This window comes from Saccostrea cucullata, unplaced genomic scaffold, assembly GCF_032062105.1.
Source record: "Saccostrea cucullata isolate Sc308-1 unplaced genomic scaffold, CSIRO_AGI_Scuc_v1 ctg1769, whole genome shotgun sequence".
NCBI classification, from domain to species: Eukaryota; Metazoa; Mollusca; class Bivalvia; order Ostreida; family Ostreidae; genus Saccostrea; species Saccostrea cuccullata.
Genome location: NW_026939684.1, coordinates 26,044 through 48,726, shown reverse-complemented (window position 1 = coordinate 48,726; position 22,683 = coordinate 26,044). Strand labels below are relative to the sequence as shown.

Below are 22,683 nucleotides of genomic sequence, written 5' to 3'. Positions count from 1 at the left end.
TTCAACGGCAGTCTTTGCTCCATATTGCTTTAAGGGGGCCGACTATAGTTTCCATTGCGCAGTATTTCGCGCATCATAGTAAAATGAAGCGTATTTACTGTTTTAATGCAATTTTTTTCGCTTAATTATTAAAATTAAACAAAATAAAGAAATTATAGGTATAAAAATGCAATTAAAATTTGATATAATTGATTTTTAACCAATTTTTCAAAAAATAGGTTGGTTGACGTCGTTGCAGAGTGTTTTTGACGTTATGATAATCTGTAACTCTTAAAGAAAGGGTAATAAAAATATTATTAAAGAAAAGGTAATAAACATACGCTCTTGAAATTTAAAACACAGAAATTAGAGCAACTCTCAAATATCTTGTTTATGTTTTCATGTGAATCCATTGTGTACGTCATTTTTTGTAGTGCTCTATAAAAATAGTAAAATTTGCTAATTTTTTGCAATTTGAGATGCCCCCTCTGGTAACAAGACGGTAGAATTTTGTGTTTCTTACATATATTGTATAATATAGTATTACTCATCAAATATTATAGTTTGAACAAAATGTCTATTGTAGTATTTGTATAATTTGCTTTTAAGTGCTATAAAAGGGGCATTTTCCTATATAATCCTATAGTAAATATACTGTATTTTGAGACGGTCCCTAAAAAATACCTGGACGGTAGATTTCCACCAAACTGTGCATGTACACTGAAGTTAATGAAAGTTATATATGATACACCCCTGTCAACGCGCGATCGGCAACGCGGATGCGATCGGCAACGCGGATAGTTAAATTCAACTACATGAGGAAGATGAGGTTAAATAAAACATTATTTTGTCCTATTTTCTCGCAATTTTCCTTCAACATTTCTGACTTTTTAAATGCCACTAGACATGTTTAACACCATAAAAGTCCTCTAAGCATTAAAAATCGCCATATATTATGTTAAAGTTAAGTTTTCCTTGAACATGACTGCCCTAACGTGACATTGAAGCTCGTTTAAGTGGTATTTCTTACCTTATTACGTATACCCGACAGTCCAAAAGGCACATTTGAATTGTAAATAGGTAAATAATAAATTTTAAATCCGATTTGAAGTTCTTCATCAAATAGAAAGCGTTGAAATAACGGTTTGAAGTGAACATATGCCAAACGTTTTGGCGATCGGCAACGACTCTATATGCGATCGTACAACAAAGAAAATATGATAAACATGCGATCGTGCAACTTGAAATTTATAAAATACTTTTAATGAAATAAAGTAATAGATAGCTATGTGGTATGGGTGGAAAGTCTGTCGAAATAGAACGAGATACCGAGCATTTGATTTTCGAGAGGGAAAGAGCGAATTTATCTTTTATATTAGTTGAATAATGTCCGTATTTTAAGAGAACAAAATTCAAAACTCCATGGAACCTTAAATTCTTGATATTATTTGATTATTGTTTAAAACAGACACCTATAGAGTGTTATAGGACCGAATTTTAGCAATGTAGAAAAAAGGCTTTATTGTCTATGATATGGCAGTTCAATTACAGGAGTTGGCATACATATCAAAAACTGAATTTTTTTCAGAAAATAAAAAAAAAGATATGTATTAATACTATAAAAATAACGATCAAAGGAATTTGCATACCTAGCAACTTTACCGAATATTTTCAGTAAAAATGTTTTGTACACGCACACGTTAATATAACAGCATTATATGTATTACAGTGTATTTTCTAATTTACTGAAAACTGTTATCATTATTAGTATTATTTTTTTTAAATTAATTGCCAATTTTAATATCATGCACGCACATGTACAATGTAGAATCGGGGGTGGGGTGGGGTGAAAACTTTACTTTCATAGACGTCGGAAGCAAATTGAAGGGGGGGGGGGCTAAACCAATAGACTGGTTGTCCCCCTTTTGCAGTATGTAGTCAAATCCGGGTAAGGCAGCTGGTAATTTTTGGATAAATTTGTTTGTTCAAGAACTTGAATCATAACACCCCCTCCCGCCATCCCACACAACACATTTCCGAAATTGAATCTTGAGTTTAGAAAATGTTCCTTTACTTACACTTTGCATGATAAACCATCTAAGATATTTAGGGTTTTTTGGGGGGGGTGGGGGTGGGGGGTGACACTGTTATGAAAATTGAGGTAAAAAATCTACTTTACATATTTGTTAGCCATCAAACTCTTTTTCAGTTGTATCTCTTTAATCTACGCAGTTAATTTCAATTTTCTATATAAATGTAGGAAAAATTTAAGATTTAAAGTGGTATAACAATGACTGATTGATTGCCTAATTTGAATGTAAAATATCTATTGTATATCAAAATAAACTTTTTGACAACAAGATTCTCTGAATTGTGCTATTCTTATTTCGTGTGTTGTACGATCGCTATTTCTATGTTGTACGATCGCTTCATAAAAAGATACATGTCGTTGACGATCGCCTCGCGTTTGTCAAATTTTCCAGTTAAAATTTGTTTAAAGATATTGTATGTAGTTTTAATTTTAAAATCTTTTAGTTCATACTTCCAAGAACCGTTACATAACAAAAGCAGCAAATGTTCTTAGGTAATAACAACAATAAACTATTTCAAAGCCTTGAAAATTTGATATTTTGAACATTGTTGATTTGATCGGTAGCATTTGCACAGAAACTGTGAACCAAATTTACTCTCGGTAAATCCTAAACTGTAGATACTTATCTAAATTAAATGTCTTTTAAGGATGTATTCTTATGATACGCGGAAAAAAACGTGCATTAAACTTTTCAAATGCTTATATTTTTCTGAAAGTGTAATATCCAAGGAATAATTTAAAGACAAGAAAAGTGTATGTTAGTGTTCATCTAAGAGAGGTTCAACCCTTTGAACATAGGCCAAAATAGAGCATGGGAAATTTCCTTAAAAATGCTACTGGACAATAAAATACCTCATAAAACATATAAATATAGTGAATTAAAACTTAATTTGGCTTAAATTTACTTGAAAGTATTGCAAAGTTGATTTTTTAAACAAAATATGAGCAAATAAATACCAATTAGATAACTTGTACCCAAAAATGTTGTTCACCCATGTCAAAATTAGACACATTTTTCCCTTTAAAATTGCTCAAAAAACCAAAGAAAAACATATTTCTACAATTAAACTTTTTAAGAAAAATTGTTGTACAGTTTCTTTAGGTATTATGGCTTCTTTTCATAGCATGAAAAGTAGGGGTTAGTGCACATATAAGAAAGTTTTGATATATTTTATATCCCCACCCCATGTTTCTTTTTCAGCATTTAATGAAAATAAATCAAGCATTTAGGCATCAAAGTATGTGTTTTATTCACCAAATATTCAAAATTAGTGTGATAATTTCAGGTAATATTTACAATTTTGTTAAGAAAAGATTTTTAAGAACAAAAAGTAATCAATTAACACATAAAACTTCACAATAGTCTGTTGGATGTCCTCTCTTTCTCTTGGCCTGGGGTTCCAGATTGGGTCCTGGTTTGTGGTGTTGGATGGTGGCATCACAGAGATTAGTCAAATCCAGTCCCACTTTCTCAATCTGATTTTTATGGTTTTCTCCATCTGATTTTAGTGGTTCTTAAACCCTGCTCTCTTCTAAAAGCCTTCATGAGTGATTCTTGTGAAAACAAGACTTACCTGTAAAAAATTATTTTAGAAAAAAATTAGATTATAATTTACTGGTAATACATGTATCATTGTTCAAAAATGAAAAATCATTATTTTGTCTATCTGACTTTGTTTTTATGAACCCAGGCCTGTAGTTTAGACTAAAATAATTTCTGCATGTTCCATGATGTTTCAGAAATATTCCATTTTTTTAACCCGCATAGGCCGCCATAGAATGAAGCGACCTTGTTTCTTACCGAATGTAAACAGCTAAAAATTATAGAAGTTATCTTATTATTTTCTTACGGTGTGTCTATAAATTTGAGATAGAGATTCTGCATTTACAATATCAAAGGTAATTTATCATATACTAAAAGCTAAAATTGTAATAAAAAAGATAATACGAATGTTGTCGTCTGCAAGCCTCTGGAGACCTTAGGCCTAACGTTACGTACATGTAACATGTAATATGCTATGTTTGACTTTGCGATGTGACAGTATACTATGTATTTTGAAACCTTTGTATCTATAACGCACAAACATTGCTATTTTCAATAAGTTTGAAAGCATTGTAAACCTACATTTTCGCTTTTCCACTGCGTCAACACACTTCGGCGCTCTTGGCTGGCATGTTTGCGTACCGAGAATGTTCCTGTAGGCTTAATTGTGATCTCGACAATCTTTTAAATGTTTTAAAATTTCTGTCGGTTGGCTCTTTTAATGGAGTGCCATTCGGCATTCCTGTCGCTTTGAAACGGGCGATCCCGTCTTCTTGAATCTTCCCCTCTCGACGTCGATTTCACTTGTCGACTTTCTTAGGCCTATGTCGTAAATATCGTAATTTTGCACACGTGTTGGTCATTTATACCACATAGAAATATTTTTTATTTAAAAAGAAATATAGTTAAACATATAAATCATAAAAACTTTAAAAACTTCTTTGAAAATTGTTATCAGTTTGAATTTTACGACATGTCTAAGTACGAAGACCCACTTGGGGTAAATTGATCAGAAGAATTCATCCTTAATTTTATTTTCAGCTGGTTACACTCCAGCACATACAAAACTATTTAAATTTACCCCCTACAATACTTATTTCTTCAATGTTTTGATCCGCGTTGCCGATCGCATCCGCGTTGCCGATCGCGCGTTGACAGGGGTGTATGATATAAAAATGAAGAGTTTCGCTACTGTAGTTTTCACACAATAAAACTATCACACCTCCTAACCTCATTAGCATAAATCGGAAGAATTCGGAGATAAACGTAATAAAATATCAACAAAATCCGTAAACGTCCGAACAACGTTCCTCGCGAGAATTCAGCGAGACCATTCAACATGAAAAAAGAGGTAAAACTTTATGTTATCTCGATTTATAAGATTTGTAAATTGCAAAAAGTTGAAAAACAAACGTTTCTTTACCTGGAAAGTGAAAGTAGGTTTGCAGTTTCTTATTCTGTCAAGTACTATTGCACTTTAAAGTGTCAAAACAGCACCTCTCGATTTTGTGAACATGTTTCCACGTGGAAGGGAGTTGTGATGGTAAAGATTAACCCACATACATTGATTTAGTGAACAAAAACACTCGTAAATAGAATTTCATTTATTTTTTCGATTACCTCTAGCACAAAATGGCTATATATTTTAGAGCTTATTTGTCAAATGCTGTTAATAGCATGTCTAAAATTGAAGAGAAAGTGCAGGTGTGCTATAGTTCGTTCCTACCTGTAAGGTAGTCTAATATGCATGCATATGCAGAGTTACGCGTATAAAAGTCATTATTCTTACTTATCAATACCCGGTAATTTGTGAGAACCATATGTGTTTTTCAAATACCAAGAGACTAAAATTTAATTCTATCCGTACTCGTGTGCATGCACAAGAAGTTCTTCCGAATTTCCTCTACACATAAACATGTGTACCTGGATAAAGGACTAAAGGTTTGTTTACATTTGTTTGCAGTGTTAATAGTGTCAGCTGTTTATATCAATCATGAAGTTTTCACTAGAGCCTATACTGATCAAAATAAGAATGTTACTTTTAATTTAATTAAGGAATGAAGCTTATTTTAACTTATATTATACGATATAACATAACTTGGGGCAGTTTACGCTTTATAAACCGCGAAGCGGTTTATAAAAAAGCGTAAACTGCCCCAAGTTATGTTATATCGTATAAAATAAGTTAAAATAAGCTTCATTCCTTATAATTTAATTTCAAATACAAATCTAACTCAATTTCATAAAGTTTTCAATTTTTTAATCGGAAAAAACACATGTGTACATAACGTAAATTTTGAATTTACGCGCGCATTAATCTACACTTAGCAACATATTTGACCTAGAATCGAAGCGGAACTGAAGCGTGGGTAGCCATATTTGATTATGGAAAGACGCACTGTCTGGTGTTGAAGAGTTTATTTTTCAAATTTAAAGACACAGTTGTTGAAAGTGGAATTGGACATGAAACCAGAGGAGAGAAAATGTGAAGACTGCATCGATAAGGCCGTCGGGATCGCAGGTGCTGAAGAGGAAACGGGTAGATCGAGACTCGGAATCGCTGGATTAGGAGCAGTGTGGGAAACGACTGCAAGTTGGTCGTTGCTGTTTTCATTATTCCTTGTGTGTGGAACAGTAAGTGCGCTAAGAGTGTCGCTCATCATTTTTTTCTGTGTAGTTGAGCAATCCCGATTGTAACTTCTTACGGACGATTCATTTTTGTGACCGGACATGTGCATAATATGTCGGATTTCAAAGCCTGCGTCATTCATTCCTTGAATTGCGGTAGCACGAAGACAATGGGCCGTGTAGTTTTTGCTGCAATTAGCATTTTTAGAAATGTCGGACATGTAACGAGTGAACTGGTATTTTTTAACGGGAACACAGCTAAACCAAATGGATTCATTTTGCGGAGATGATAGGGCGGGTTTTAAACAATGGTTGAAGAGGCTGATGGCATTTGGGTCTGTTTTTGAAAGAAAGAGCTTGAGTGATTTGACTGGACATTTTTCATTTAATTCTGGGACGGCGTACATGCGTTTCTCTTTGGGGTTCTCTGCAGTGTCAATTCCCCCCTGCCAATTTTTTTGCTTGGTATCATGTGACAGTGTTACATATTCCTGCCCATTTTCGTCGGAGGAGAAGACAAAAGAATTTGTTTTTAACTGGTCATGGAATTCAAGACCCCTTGTTACAAACTGAATAGATAACAGGAACCAGATGCGGAGGCGAAGAACGACAGGATTCATGTTTTCATAAAGGTAAGTTGAAATTTTCATCAAATCAGAAGTGTGAATGATTTCCTTGTGTTTTGTAGGTCTTGCTAGACCTTCCTGTAGATTTTGTTTCAGTTTTCCATCAAGAATGCTGTTTGAGCTTTTAAATTCCCTCCCTCGAACAATATCTATATCCCTCCCTAAATCTTGCAAATGCCTGTTGATTCCTGATCGCATGGACTTGAATGAATTTTTGTGGTATTCAGAAGCCTGTTGACTAGACATATGGTCGGCCCTTTTTTTGCTTGGCTGCGGTGTAGCTTCCGCATAAAACTTCCCTAGTTTTGTATTTAATTGAGCAGGTTCGATAGTTGAAAAATCTGTCAGTTCTCCATATGTTTCGACACTCCAGTCTACAAAAAGGGGAGGTACTAGAGTTATTACCAATGCACCATATTTCAATATATACCTAGATAGCTTAAATAGCAAAGCGCTCTGAAAAGAGAGATTTGGGTGCAATTCCCATTCTGGGTTGAAATAATATGGTGTATTGCTAGATTTTAAATTAAATTATAAATTAGAATTACTTTCATCCACAAGTTTTTATTTAGGCCTAATAGTTTTCAAAGTATAAATAACATGATTAAACAAAAACATACCTTGAAAAAGTTTAACCCCCCATTTAGTGTTTCTTTTAGTAGCTAGAGATTGCTTTTTGTCCTGCAATTGTTTCAGTTCCATTTCTGATACATCTTTAAATCTTTTTTTGGAATCTTGAATTTTTGGAACAGTAAAATTCTCTTTCTCTTCTGGCTGAAATGCTTGTTTCATTTCTTGCTCTGCTTCTGTTTGAGATGTAGAGGCCAGAACATCAATAGAAACCTCACTGCAGGAAAATTCACCCTCAGTACTAAATATTTGCTCTAATATTTCCCAATCTACAGTTTCCATCTCTCCTGATTCCTCCAAATGGCAATTAAAGTTATAGTTTAGGTCAAAGTCTCCCATTCTTGATTGTTTACAAAAAGCAGACGCCACATGACATATTACATCAATAAAAATGCCCCCCATGTAATAGTTCTTTTTATTTTTGTGCCATTTATTTAAGACAGATGCAGAAATAAAACAAAAAACAAAAAACAAATTAATTTATAAAGTATTTATTGTTTTAATGTTTTTTTGTAAGATTTCTGTTAGATTTCTTTCAATATACAGCAGCTGTATGATTCTATGGATGTAAAAAGTAGTTCCGGGTGTGGTTGTCAAGGGGGCGTGTCCCCATACCAAGTTATGTTATCCAAAATATTATATGTTCCTCTGAATGATTCAGCCAATGAAATTGCTCTATATGAGTGAAATTAAATTATTATCATATAGAATTTATGATTGATCAGATGATGTCAATGCAGTAAATTCTCACATACTTGTGTATATATCAGGTATGAAACTTGTCCCCCGCATGGCGCAGTGATTAGAGTGTCTGCTCTAGAGTCGGGAAGTAAAGAGTCAATCCTTATGTCGCTAATTCAAATCCCACTGTGGGACATGGAGACCGGTCCTTGGATGAGACCGTATAAACCGAGGCCCCGTGTCGCTGTAGGTGCTGGCACAAAATTATTCCTCCCTGCTCAAAGGCCCTCACCCCAAATTTGTAGCCCTCCACCGGCAAGTGGTGGCGTCTTCATATGAGTGAAAAATTTTCGAGAGGGACATTCTAAACAACATATAATCAATCAATCACATATGCAGTTTATGAAAATTTTGAATATTTCTATGTGTACAACTATTTTCCCTTTTAAAGTATTGCCCATCTAAAAGTAGCTACTGAAATAGTATAAATATTATAAAACTAAAGGTACTGTGAGCAATGCGCTCTGACACTAAATGATACCTACCGCTAATTCTCATATGAAAATAATGACTGTGTCCATGTTTTGATATGGGAAACCCCAAATATGTGGTGGATCAAAAAGTAAAATAGAAGATGCACGATTGCAATATGTAATAAAGATTGTGTGAAAGTCATCAAATATCACTCAGTGGTAATAGAGGAATTAGCGGATAAGAGATGGGTACACCAAAGCATAACAGACGGACAAACATACCAATTACTTAATATACCCTCCCGCTTATCAAGCGGGGGTATAATAAATTACATGCATGCATGCATCAATCTGTGTAATGAAAAGATAATTGCTAAAGGTAATTTACATTGATGTTTTGCATTTTTGTTTGTAAGAATACATGTATTTAATTTACATATTGTTTAATTATTTCAATGTGTTAAATGAAAAATAATTTTCTTTTTTGTTTGTCTATTGCAGGTACAGCTGCAGAGTACATTTTGAACAACCATCTCCAGGTATGACAAAAATAACACAATTGTCCCTATACGGTTAAATAAACAAACACAATTGAATTTAGAAAATGTATAATGAAGCACAAATTTGAAATCATTGTAGGCCCAGGCTAGAAATAGTTTTCTTTTTCTGCTCACTCAGGCTTTTTACTGGTCAGATCATCATAATATCACTATCTCACTCCCAGGCTACTAGATTTAATAAAAAGAGACTGACCCAAAACCATAATAATAATAATCATGATAGATGTAATAGTTATATTTTGTTTATTTATTGTGATACACAGTTGGACAAATAATTAATCTAAACAAAACAGGATTCCAAAATGACAGAACTTTGACACAATCCTGTCAAGTTAGTAGCCCATCTATAATTGTATTTTGTTATACATGTACATAGAACTGACCCAAAAGACAGAGTGCCCCCTACCATGTACTATCCTAGATAAAACAAAAATCACTGACCCCAGTCCAGTGGGCCTTCAATTATTTTTTAGCCTTGCATTATAAAGTCAGCTATTGAGACATTCCGTCCTTTTTTATTGTTTGTTTTTTAATGATATGCACCATCCCAAATAAATTATACACACAAGAAAATTTATTTTATTTTCTCCACTTTTAAAATATGGGCTTCCCTGATCTTTACATGTTTTCAATGTATGTCTTTTCTTTTGAAGAATGACATTGTTGATTGAATTTAAAAATGGTCTTCAATATGTATGCACATGATAGTGATGATACTGTATTAAATGCACAAAAATTATAATTTCATTAAAATAAAACAAAAAAAGCAAATATAAACTTTTAAAAAAGAAAATCAAATCAATTCATTTGTAATGTGCAATGATCAAATGTTTCTTGCAGGATATACTCTGAAGACAGTGATGTGCAAGTTCAAGGTTTGCCTGTTGTGAGTATTGTATATGTAACTGTAAGGATAAAACAATCAACACTCTGTCTAGCTAACACGAGTTTACACAACACACTGTCACACTTCCACTTTATACACGATTTCACACAACACGCTGTCTTGCTTACACTAGTTTACGCAACAGCTAACAAGTATTCACACAACCCACTGTCAGACTAACACAATTTCATACAACACACTGTCTTGCTAACACAAGTTCACACAACACACTCACATTGCTGAGTTTAAAGTAAAGGTCTACCCTAATTTGAAGACGTTTAACACTATATGGTAACATATCTCTATATAATGCCCTGTTCACACGGAGAATTTAATTTGCAGTAAATTAATGCGAAGTAAACTAATGCGAATCAAACTAATGCGAATTAAATTGCGTTCACACGACAGCTAATGCGAAGTAAACTAATGCGAATTAAAATTTTACTTCGACAGTCAGGCGTGAGGAAGGCTATTATGACGTCATTTGCAAATCACGTCACCTTATGCAGAAGCAGATGCATTTGACATAATGTCACAGTGTCTGGAGACATATTTTAGTGATTAACACATTTTTCCTTAGTTTTTCACCCAAAAATAGTACAAGTACTTATAGCTGACCACCAACATGTGGCATTTGACTTAATTTTGCTATTACGCATGCGTCCGAATTTAATTTGAATTAGCTTCACTTAGCATTCACACGGAGCTAATGCGAAGTAATTTAATGCGCAGTAAACTAATGCGAAGTAAACTAATTCGCATTAAATTCTCCGTGTGAACGCTAAGCGAAGCTGATTCGCAGTAAACTTATGTTTAATTCGAATTAAACTCTCCGTGTGAACAGGGCATTAGTAAAGAGCTTCAAATTTAAGACAAAAACATTTATGCAGTAATGTTCCTTAACATGCATCCGGCATATAAAATGAATGAGACCTTAAAAACCTCACAGTACATGTTTACTTAAGTTAGCTAAGTAAAGGTCTATGTGATGCTATTCAACAGTATATATCAACATCTCTAAGTATGTGAATAAGTGAAATTCTCAAATAAATATTATCAATCAAAGTATCAATAAGAAATTGAACCTTACGTCTCAGGCTCCAATCCCATTGCTAAATGCTTTAGACAGGTTACTCCTATGAGACTGCATAAACCAAGATTCTGTGTCATGGTAGGTGTTAGCACAAAATGGATCTCATACTTCTTATAGGCAATAAGTGCTAAGTACAAGTCTATATTTGCAGCTAATACCATCCCAAGTGGTGGCACCATGAAATGACTGAAAATGTATGATTAAGGCAAATAAACAATCATTAAACCATTACAGCAGTCTTATCAAACAAAAAAGCAAACTTTCTATTATTACAATTTTTTTTAAACAAATTTCTTTTGCAATTTAACTGAGCAATATTTGTCCTTTTTTGTCAGTAAAGTATGATATTAAAAAAATTCAGACTTTTTGAAAACATCTATTTATAGCGAGTCCAGACAGCAGCACAAATCCCTGCCCATAATGCGAGCTCTTATGATAACACCTCGGCAAAAGAAGATTTGACTTGCACATTGCTCCACACAATTTTTCCGCAGTATACTTTGGACCCACAGTGCTTAGCTTCTTTAACATGTTTAAGCTACATTCAAAATTCATTTCTATTTAATTTGAATTAGCTATCCTTAGTCATGTTCACATGGAGCTAATGGGAAGTAATTTAACGAGCAGTGAAATCATTCGAATTAAACATTTGAATAAACTCTCAGTGTGAACACTGTGCATGGATGCACCATTATGTCAAATGCGGCTTGACAAGCACAATCTAAATTAAAACTAAATAAGTATCTGCCTTCACCCTAACAGTCACACTGTCAATATATAATTAGTTGAATATATGAAATGGGGTTCGTTTTATAAGTAAATTAACACAAACACCATGTTGTAGATGTGGATAAGTGTATATTCAATCAGTATTATCACAGCTCTGAAATATATAAACAATAATAAATATTTGATAACAATACATACACGCAGATCACTTGCCAGATAGCACGGTCAAAATAAGAGTTATTGCCCTTTAATTGTGCTCATGGATAAAACATCAAGAGTTGTCTTTCTTAATCAATAGTATGTACAAAATATAAACACTCTGGAATTTATAGATGAAACAATCAGATCAATTATACTGAACTTTTCCAGAATAATATAATTATATGGACAATATTCAAAATATATATACATCATACCTATATGTGATATAAAGCCAATACTCCAAATATACAATGATGCGTGAACTCTTACTCAGTGATCTGTATATAAATAATAAACAACTTTACTGTATTGCTCTCAAAAATATGCAATACACTGATATATGAAATCATTACTTTTCATTATTTACAAAGTCATAAAATAATCACAAATACTGAATCTTCATACTTTATATTAGAATATTAATATTTGGGAATTAAATAGATAAACAATTATATAGAGATAATGAAATTAGTAAAAGTAAACTTACATTCTGTCCAGTCTTGGTCATGGTCGTAAATAAGTCATAGAAAATGGACAAACATATAAACAAAACCAATATGTCTGCTGGTCAGACCAAGATCTCAAACCAAAGTAATTAACTAAGCTAAAAACCAAAAGAGAGGGAAACTAACCAACCAATGAAATCCAAGTTGGCCCTGACACTACACAAGATATAAATAGAAAAGGGACAGGGGTTAAATGACCACTGTGATGTCATACATCTATAAATAACACAATGAACACAGGTTGATGTAAATAATTCCATGTGGATTTATTCAATAAATGAAATGCTGAAAAGAAATAAATATGATAATTCAACTGAATTAATTTAATCCTGAAATATAATAATTAATATATGAAATAAATCACCCTATCACATACTTCCCCTCTTCGTGAAATGACGTCCTCGTCATTTACTATTTCATAAATAAATAACGACTGTAAAATAAAATAAAATCATAAAAACATAGAATATCACCGAGAACTATATACACTTACCGTACTGACTCAACTGACTGACTTAACTGACTTGTCTAACTAATTCTTACCTGTAATAATGTCTATCAGAGCCTTTTCCACTAGTTCCTTACTGTTGCTAGAATGAAATACATGACTGGAAGCTAAAGTCTGTAAATAATCTGCTCTTGTCTTCCAGTCTGGTTGTTGTGTTGCTACCTGTTGATTTACTACATAGTCTCCACTGGTAATCCATGATGTTGTTTTCTTTGTCCTCTGAGATCTTCTAGGTACTGTCTGCTGTTCATTAGCTGAATGTTCCTCAGAATTGGTATCATCCAAATCATCATCATCAGCTTCAGCTTCGTCTTGCTGTTGTGTGTCTGCAGACAGTTCTATTTCCTTCACGTCAGTGTCTTCTGTAATACTAGCTACTGAAGTACCTGTGTCCTCAACTTGTTCAGCAGGTGAAGGTATTCCGGAACTACCCTCTTCTTCAGCGCTCTCTTCCTCATTGGCCAATGCATTCTCCTGTTGGTTACTTCCTGTCTCAAAAGCAGGTGTACTATCCTTGCTATGTGCAGTGGATGCTGCCTCCTGTACTATCATCTCCTCGTCACTGCTATCTGAGTCACTGTTATCCTCATGTTGTGAGGTAGTAAGTTGTTTGGTTCTTCTTGTGACTCTAGGCTTTATCCTTTTCCTAGGTGCTGGCTTAGGCCTTTCTGTTTGTAAATCAACATCTAAGTGTCCGATTGGTAGCAAAAGGTTCCGATGTAAAGTTCTTTTACAGGTGTTGTTGCTTTCTTTTCTCACTATGTACACAGGAACATCCTTGTTTGGTTGACTCTGCACTATATATGGCTCTTCTTCCCATTTATCTGATAATTTGTGAGTGCCTTCAAACGCAACAATCTTGACCAATACTCTGTCTCCTGGCTGAATAACAGCATCTCTTGCCTTGATGTCATAATTCTTCTTCTGTCTTCCCTGGGCATTCTGGATAGATTTCTGTGCTAAGTGGTAAGACTGTTCTAATTTAGATTTCAAAGATTTGATGTAGGAGTTCAAGTTTTCATGTTGATTTGGTCCATCTGTTTTAAAAATGAGATCTACTGGAAGTCTAGGTTCTCGTCCAAACATAAGAAAGAAAGGTGATTGTCCTGTTGTTTCCTGTTTCATCGAATTATACGCATGAACTAAAGTTGAAATGTGAGACTTCCAATCCTGTTTTTGGTAATTTTCAAGTGTTCCTAACATCTTGAGAAGAGTCCTGTTGAAGCGTTCTGTTAAGCCGTTGCCCATGGGGTGGTAAGGCGTTGTTCTTGACTTGATAACTCCAAGAATGTTGCAGAGCTCCTGTATGATCTTAGACTCGAAATTTGCACCCTGATCACTGTGTAGTCTTAAAGGTATCCCATAATGAACAATAAAATGATGGTACAATGCCTCAGCTGTGGTTTTGGCAGTTTGGTTCCTTGTAGCTACAGCCTGAGCAAATCGAGTAAAGTGATCGGTGATAACCAAGATGTTTTCGTATCCTCCTTTTGATTTCTCTAGTTTAAGGTAGTCTACACATACGAGTTCTAACGGTTGTGATGTTCTGATGTTGATAAGTGGAGCTCTTGTTGTTGGTGTTTTCCTTAAAAGGCATCTCCTACAGTTTGAAATGAAATGTTCCGTATCTGATGTCATTCCTTGCCAATAGAATCTATCCCTTAATAAGCTGATGGTTTTCTCTCGGCCTGGATGTCCCATGTCAGTATGTAGATGGTATAATACTGTTCCAATGCATGATCTAGGTAAAAGTATCTGGGATTTCTTTCTGTCATTCACCATTGTTTCTCTAATGAGTATCCCGTCTCGTAGTCTAAGTTTGTCAAAATTCTTGTGTAGTAAAGCATGGTATTGCATGTTGTTGTATGGTAGATGGTGTTTTGCTGGCTTGTACTGATCTCGTACGTACGGTATCCAAAATCTTAACACTGGGTCATTGTACTGATGACGACGAACATCAACTTCTGTCTGATCACTCAAGTCTGGTAGGTTGTCAACTGATGATGGAGATATGGACAAGCATTGTACATAGGGGTGATTGGATACAGCTGAGTTGCATATGGTTTTAATGGAATCAGATGTTATGACTTCCTGGTTTGGTATCCTGCTTAGTCCATCTGCATCTGCATTGTGTGATCCGGGTCGATACAATATCTCAAAGTTAAAGTTGGCCAGATCTGCAATCCATCTTTGGCTCGTCGCATCAAGTTTCGCTGATGTTAAAACGTATGTGAGTGGGTTGTTGTCTGTATAAACCTTGAATGTTCCTCCATATAAGTAATCTCTGAATTTCTCACATACAGACCACTTCAAAGCCAGAAACTCCAATTTATGAACAGGGTAATTCTTTTCGGATTTCGATAAACTCCTGCTTGCGTAGGCTATAACCCGTTTGAAGTTGTCCTGCATCTGATATAATACAGCGCCAATGCTTGATGATGAGGCATCTGTATGAAGTTCAAAGGGTAAGGAGTAATTGGCGAATCCTAGAATTGGATATGTTGTGAGTTTCTCCTTAAGTTTGTTGAAGGCTTGTTCCTGCTCACTACCCCATCTCCACTTGTCTGATTCTTTTGATGTCCTAACACCCTTTCTGGATTTCTTCTTTGTATTTGGTAGGAGGTCATTCAATGGGCGTGCTATTGTTGAAAATCCCTCGATGAATCTCCGGTAATACCCAACAAAACCCAGGAACTGGCGAACTTCATCTGAGTTTCTTGGCTGCGGCCAGTTCTGTACCTTGCTGATCTTTTCCGGGTCTGGCTCTATCCCCTCCTCACTGACAATGTTTCCTACATATTTCACTTTGCTCTTGAAGAATTCGCACTTCTTCGGTGATAGTTTCAGATTTACTTCTCTTAGTTGTTGAAAAATCTTTTCCAAACGTTCTAAATGCTCATCGTATGTCTTGGAGAAGATTATCAAGTCATCCAAATAGATGAAGCATATATCCAGGTGTAGCCCTTCGAAACATTCCTCCATAAGCCTTTGGTATGTAGCAGGTGCGTTGACTAGACCGAATGGCATGCGATGGTATTCGTAAAAGCCTAAGGGTCCAACAGTAAACGCAGTTCTTTCCTTGTGACTTTCATGTAACTCAACCTGATGGTACCCACTTTTCATATCCAAGATGGTAAAGAATCTATTTCCTGCTAAGGCATCCAAAATTTCTTCTATCCTTGGTAACGCATAGGAGTCTTTCTTCGTTCTAAGGTTTAGCTGGCGATAATCTACACACATGCGTAGTTCGTTGTTTTTCTTACGACAAAGGACAACATTGCTTGACCATGGTGACTTCGACTTCCTGATAATTCCTCCTTCTAACAGTTTCCTTAAGTGATCTTTGACCTCTTCAAACATGGCTGGTGGTATACGCCTCGGTCTTTGTTTAAATGGTGTTTCATCATGTAAATCGATCCTGTGCTTCACAATGTTAGTGTGTCCTATGTCGATGTCTGACTTTGAGAATACATCCTCATACTTCCGCAATAAATGTTCTGCTCCTTGCTGCTCTGATACTGTAAGTTTATCTCGCTCGATCTTCACCAAACTTAAGACATCTTTGGTTTCTTGGAGGCTAGAACATGGTAAAGCTGTTTGATGTGGTTCAATTTTCACTGGTTGTAGCTCGCATATGATGGATTTAGGTGGAACTTGTACTGTCCTTGTAGTGATGTTGTCAATGTCCACTCTTACCACATGACTGGCTGGATAGGTGTAGTCTGTGAGTGATGGTACAATATCCAGGTCTGATGGAATTACAGAGCGGGGTGTGGCTTGTAGAACAGCTGTCGTAGACTGATACAGTATAGCTTTGTCGACATATCCAGATATAGAAACTGTTGAATTTGGTGGTATAATAATACAGTGATTTTCAGCTGATTTTACAATTCCAAGTTGGTTGTTGTTACGAGCAAGTTCTTTTTCTCTTATAGTCATTCCTCGAAATGCGAGATACCATGGTGTAAATAAAGCAGCATTCTGTAGATATTTGTCTCCATATTTGTTCTTGACACCATCTAGCATGTGTTGTAATATATTTGTTCCAATAAGTAGTGGTACTCGACTGTTGTAGTTACTAGTGGATACAACAAGTAATGGAAATTGTAGTGGTTCCTCAAATAATTGTGGTATTCCTTTACTTTGGATGGAAGCTTCGATGTATCCATAATATGGTAACTGTTGACCATCTGCGCATTCGACTTGTAAAAGTTCTCTTATTGGATAAAGTTCAAGATGACTAAGATGTTTCATATAAAAATCGTGACTAACTGTTGAAACAGTAGATCCAGTGTCTATCAATGCTCTGACTAAGTTTCCTTCTAAACTTGCTTCTACTTCTGATGTATTTCCTACCAATTCACTATTTCTATTCTTAGTAGGGCCTTTCCGGTACTGACCTAGCGTTTGCCCCGCAACGAAGGTCTCCTCACGTTTAAATATTTCCTACTGTGGTCCATACGCACTTGACAGTTACGGGCAATATGTCCCGGTTGTCTGCACTTATAACATATCACAGGTTCTCCATCCTCTGTTTGAGCGGATTCCTGATTGTCATATCCATACTCATAATCATAATAGTTGTATCCCTGAGTATATCTTGGACCATTGTAGTTCTTGAAATTAGGACGTCCACTGTATGAGTTTCCATATCCATAATTTCCTCTTCTAGACTGTGGCGGAATTCTGCCATATGATTCTCCAAGATCTTTCCTGTTTGTACGCTGTTGTTCCATGGCACTGACTTTTGTAGTGAGCTGTTGAATCATTCCTTTGAGTTCCTTGATCTCATCTCCTTTTGCAGCCTCACTTGATGTTACAGCCATATTTGATTGTACCTTCTTTGTTTCATGTTCCTTTTCTACAAGTCGGATTTCCTTCCTTAGTTCATCAAAATTGGTCAATGCATCAAATTTGTATCCAGTTATATCCTTAATCCACTGATGAAGACCATTCCAGAATTTTGATCTCAATTTCTCATTTGAATCCTCCTTGGTTGCAACTCCTTTGATAACTGCCTTTCTATATATCTCCTCTAGACGACAACTCCAACTCATGCTATCCTCTCCTTTTTCTTGTCGCGCACTGTAAAATTGTTCCATGATTGTTTCTCCTCGTTCTATAGTACCAAACACACTCTCCATCTTGTCCAGTATCTGGGTTACAGTGGCTCCAGGACCAAGTCTCATAGCAACCTTGCCTGCATCTCCTCGCAATGATCTTCTAATTGACTGAGCAATTGCCTCCTCCTTGCACTTCTCCTTGATCAAACAATCCACTTCATATCGCCAAAGATCATATGTGGTGTCATTCTTGCCGCCGTCTCCAGAAAAGCAAGAGATCTTTGGGATGTGGGAACTGACGGTGTTTCCTGATGCTGATGACGTTCCAGTATCCGTGTGTGGTTCTGTCTTTACATTGACAAATTCCTCCTCATTCATTTGTGCAACATACTGAGTCATCCATTGTTTGAAATCCTGTGCTGTATCTGCTTTAGGTTTTACATTTAATTCCTTGAAAACTTTTGCAATCTGATCGAGTTCCTCCTGTGAAATGTCGACGGACATGATGATTTGTTGTTTGTGGTTTGATTTCCAAATGAATTTTTCTAATTAACTAAATACTAGCTAGGTACCTAGTAACTAAATCTACCTTAATTTTCTGAATTAATCTAAGACTACATCCTCTGAAGCTGAAGAATCCAATGTGTAATCCAATCCGAAGAGTTCGAGATGAAGTCAAATAATTAAATCTAACTAATTAATTAAACTAATTAAACTTAAATTCTAAATATCTACTTAATTAAATTTTAAACTCTATGTAACACTAAATTTCACTGAAATGCAAAGTATTATTAATCACCTGAAAAACAAAATTTCAAATTAAATTTCTAAATAAGCTGAAATAAAATTAAATTACCAAATGAAATAAATAAATAAAAGTTTAAAGAATAAACTAACTAAATTCTAAATAAATATAACCTTAATCTACATGTAATATAACCTTAATCTAATACTACCTTCTAAATAACTAAATGGTTCTGAAGAATGAAAGATAACTCTAACTACAAACTTACTCAAGGAAGATAACTCTCTTCAGTACACCGGGTGCACTCAAGCGTGACGAACTCTCGGCCAGGGGTCAAATACCCGATATAAACAAAATTACGCGAAATCAAAGTAAACGGTACAATAATGCAAAATAATGATAAGGAATTCAATGTATAAACAATTAATGACGGACACAGGTGAATCACCAACACACTGATTACTCAAAGTAATGTGACCTTATTATGTATATATGTACTGAAATGTACAGTAATCTGGGTATTAAATAAACTAATTCACATGTTGACTATAGGGGTGATAAAGGGGTATTAAAGCTACTAAATACTGTAGAACTAGATCAATGAATCTAAATCAAAACAATAGACTCACTCAGACACACTAGTCACCTCAAAATCACCTGTAAACAAACTACCTGTACCTTCAAGTCTGAATGTAGGTCACAAATGTCAAGGTCAGCTGATCAAGAGAAAAGAAATTAGTGTGGGGTGGAAACCAGGTATATCAGATTAATAGAATTAATTTCTTGCACACACTACAATAATTTGCTCAGAAATAAATAATATTTACACTTAATATATACAGGAAGGGTATAGAAGGCTTTTCACTTTATAACAAAAATATGCCTGTCACTTGTCAGTCCAAAATACACGTGTTTTGAGCACAATTGTAAAATAAAAATACCTTACCGTGCCGGCAAGCTTCTAAACACCAAATGAATAAATATATAGTCACAAAAGTTCAAATGAAATGTCACTGGTCATTCGCTGAATGTCACTTTCACTGAAAGTCCAGCGTTGAGTGGATTGCGCAATACAGTCTCTGTCTGTAAACACTACACGTCGGTGGATCCTGGATCCTCCTCGGCGTGAGATCCTCACGGCTAGTGCGCCTCGCAATGGTCAGTCAGCCAATCCTTATCCCACCGTGGATGCCATTGAAATGGGGTTCGTTTTATAAGTAAATTAACACAAACACCATGTTGTAGATGTGGATAAGTGTATATTCAATCAGTATTATCACAGCTCTGAAATATATATAAACAATAATAAATATTTGATAACAATACATACATGCAGATCACTTGCCAGATAGCACGGTCAAAATGAGAGTTATTTCCCTTAAATTGTGCTCATGGATAAAACATCAAGAGTTGTCTTTCTTAATCAATAGTATGTACAAAGTATAAACACTGGAATTTATAGATGAAACAATCAGATCAATAATACTGAACTTTTCCAGAATAATATAATTATATGGACAATATTCAAAATATATATACATCATACCTATATGTGATATAAAGCCAATACTCCAAATATACAATGATGCGTGAACTCTTACTCAGTGATCTGTATATAAATAATAAACAACTTTACTGTATTGCTCTCAAAAATATGCAATACACTGATATATGAAATCATTACTTTTCATTATTTACAAAGTCATAAAATAATCACAAATACTGAATCTTCATACTTTATATTAGAATATTAATATTTGGGAATTAAATAGATAAACAATTATATAGAGATAATGAAATTAGTAAAAGTAAACTTACATTCTGTCCAGTCTTGGTCATGGTCGTAAATAAGTCATAGAAAATGGACAAACATATAAACAAAACCAATATGTCTGCTGGTCAGACCAAGATCTCAAACCAAAGTAATTAACTAAGCTAAAAACCAAAAGAGAGGGAAACTAACCAACCAATGAAATCCAAGTTGGCCCTGACACTACACAAGATATAAATAGAAAAGGGACAGGGGTTAAATGACCACTGTGATGTCATACATCTATAAATAACACAATGAACACAGGTTGATGTAAATAATTCCATGTGGATTTATTCAATAAATGAAATGCTGAAAAGAAATAAATATGATAATTCAACTGAATTAATTTAATCCTGAAATATAATAATTAATATATGAAATAAATCACCCTATCACATATATTCTGTAACACTAAGTGCAGTTTGAATTATAGGGTATGATCACTATGATAGATAGTAGGACTGTTGTGTTGGAATTTTTGCATTTTTGGTTTTGAAAGTAACAGTGACTGAGTGAGTAAGACTTGTTGAAATTACATTCTCAAATTTAAAAAAAAGTATAATATAAAGCTGTGGGGATTTACAAGCCAAACAGGGAGCGTCTGAACTGTAAAACAGATAATATATCGGTGTGTCTGTGTATTTCTAATAATATCAATGTATGTCACTGTCATGTATTTTAAGTAATAAAAAAATATTCTAACCTTCATTCCAATGGTCCAAGCCAATCATACATTAAAATGTCGCCGTCAGCTCTTTCATCACTCGATGCAATTATCACTAGGAAATCCCAAGCAGAGTCAAGAGTGCTCATCCTTGTTAATGTGACAGTTGGAATTTCCTCGTAAACAATTCACACAAGTTTCTTAGAATATATGAATCTGAATAATTCTGCTTAGAACAATGTTCCAGAGGAGTGACAAAGTACTTCGTAGCTGCAGATTAAATGAGTGTGCATGTCTACATACGTATTCTTTGGTGAGAAAACGTTCAACTTCACAAATCATTCTAAACCAAAGTAATTAACTAAGCTAAAAACCAAAAGAGAGGGAAACTAACCAACCAATGAAATCCAAGTTGGCCCTGACACTACACAAGATATAAATAGAAAAGGGACAGGGGTTAAATGACCACTGTGATGTCATACATCTATAAATAACACAATGAACACAGGTTGATGTAAATAATTCCATGTGGATTTATTCAATAAATGAAATGCTGAAAAGAAATAAATATGATAATTCAACTGAATTAATTTAATCCTGAAATATAATAATTAATATATGAAATAAATCACCCTATCACATATATTCTGTAACACTAAGTGCAGTTTGAATTATAGGGTATGATCACTATGATAGATAGTAGGACTGTTGTGTTGGAATTTTTGCATTTTTGGTTTTGAAAGTAACAGTGACTGAGTGAGTAAGACTTGTTGAAATTACATTCTCAAATTTAAAAAAAAGTATAATATAAAGCTGTGGGGATTTACAAGCCAAACAGGGAGCGTCTGAACTGTAAAACAGATAATATATCGGTGTGTCTGTGTATTTCTAATAATATCAATGTATGTCACTGTCATGTATTTTAAGTAATAAAAAAATATTCTAACCTTCATTCCAATGGTCCAAGCCAATCATACATTAAAATGTCGCCGTCAGCTCTTTCATCACTCGATGCAATTATCACTAGGAAATCCCAAGCAGAGTCAAGAGTGCTCATCCTTGTTAATGTGACAGTTGGAATTTCCTCGTAAACAATTCACACAAGTTTCTTAGAATATATGAATCTGAATAATTCTGCTTAGAACAATGTTCCAGAGGAGTGACAAAGTACTTCGTAGCTGCAGATTAAATGAGTGTGCATGTCTACATACGTATTCTTTGGTGAGAAAACGTTCAACTTCACAAATCATTCTATTTTCAGTT

At 34.7% G+C, this 22,683-nt stretch overlaps 1 long non-coding RNA gene across 1 annotated transcript in view; it reads left to right on the top strand.

Annotated features, from left to right (window-relative positions):
- The first annotated feature begins 5,147 nt into the window (after nt 1–5,147).
- The window catches only part of LOC134253683 (uncharacterized), a 35,086-nt gene continuing 17,550 nt past the window's right edge, over nt 5,148–22,683 (top strand). Inside the window, exons 1-3 of the long non-coding RNA XR_009989154.1 lie at nt 5,148–5,202; nt 9,154–9,191; nt 10,053–10,098. This is a non-coding gene — a long non-coding RNA (uncharacterized LOC134253683). The remainder of the gene's footprint in view (nt 5,203–9,153; nt 9,192–10,052; nt 10,099–22,683) is intronic.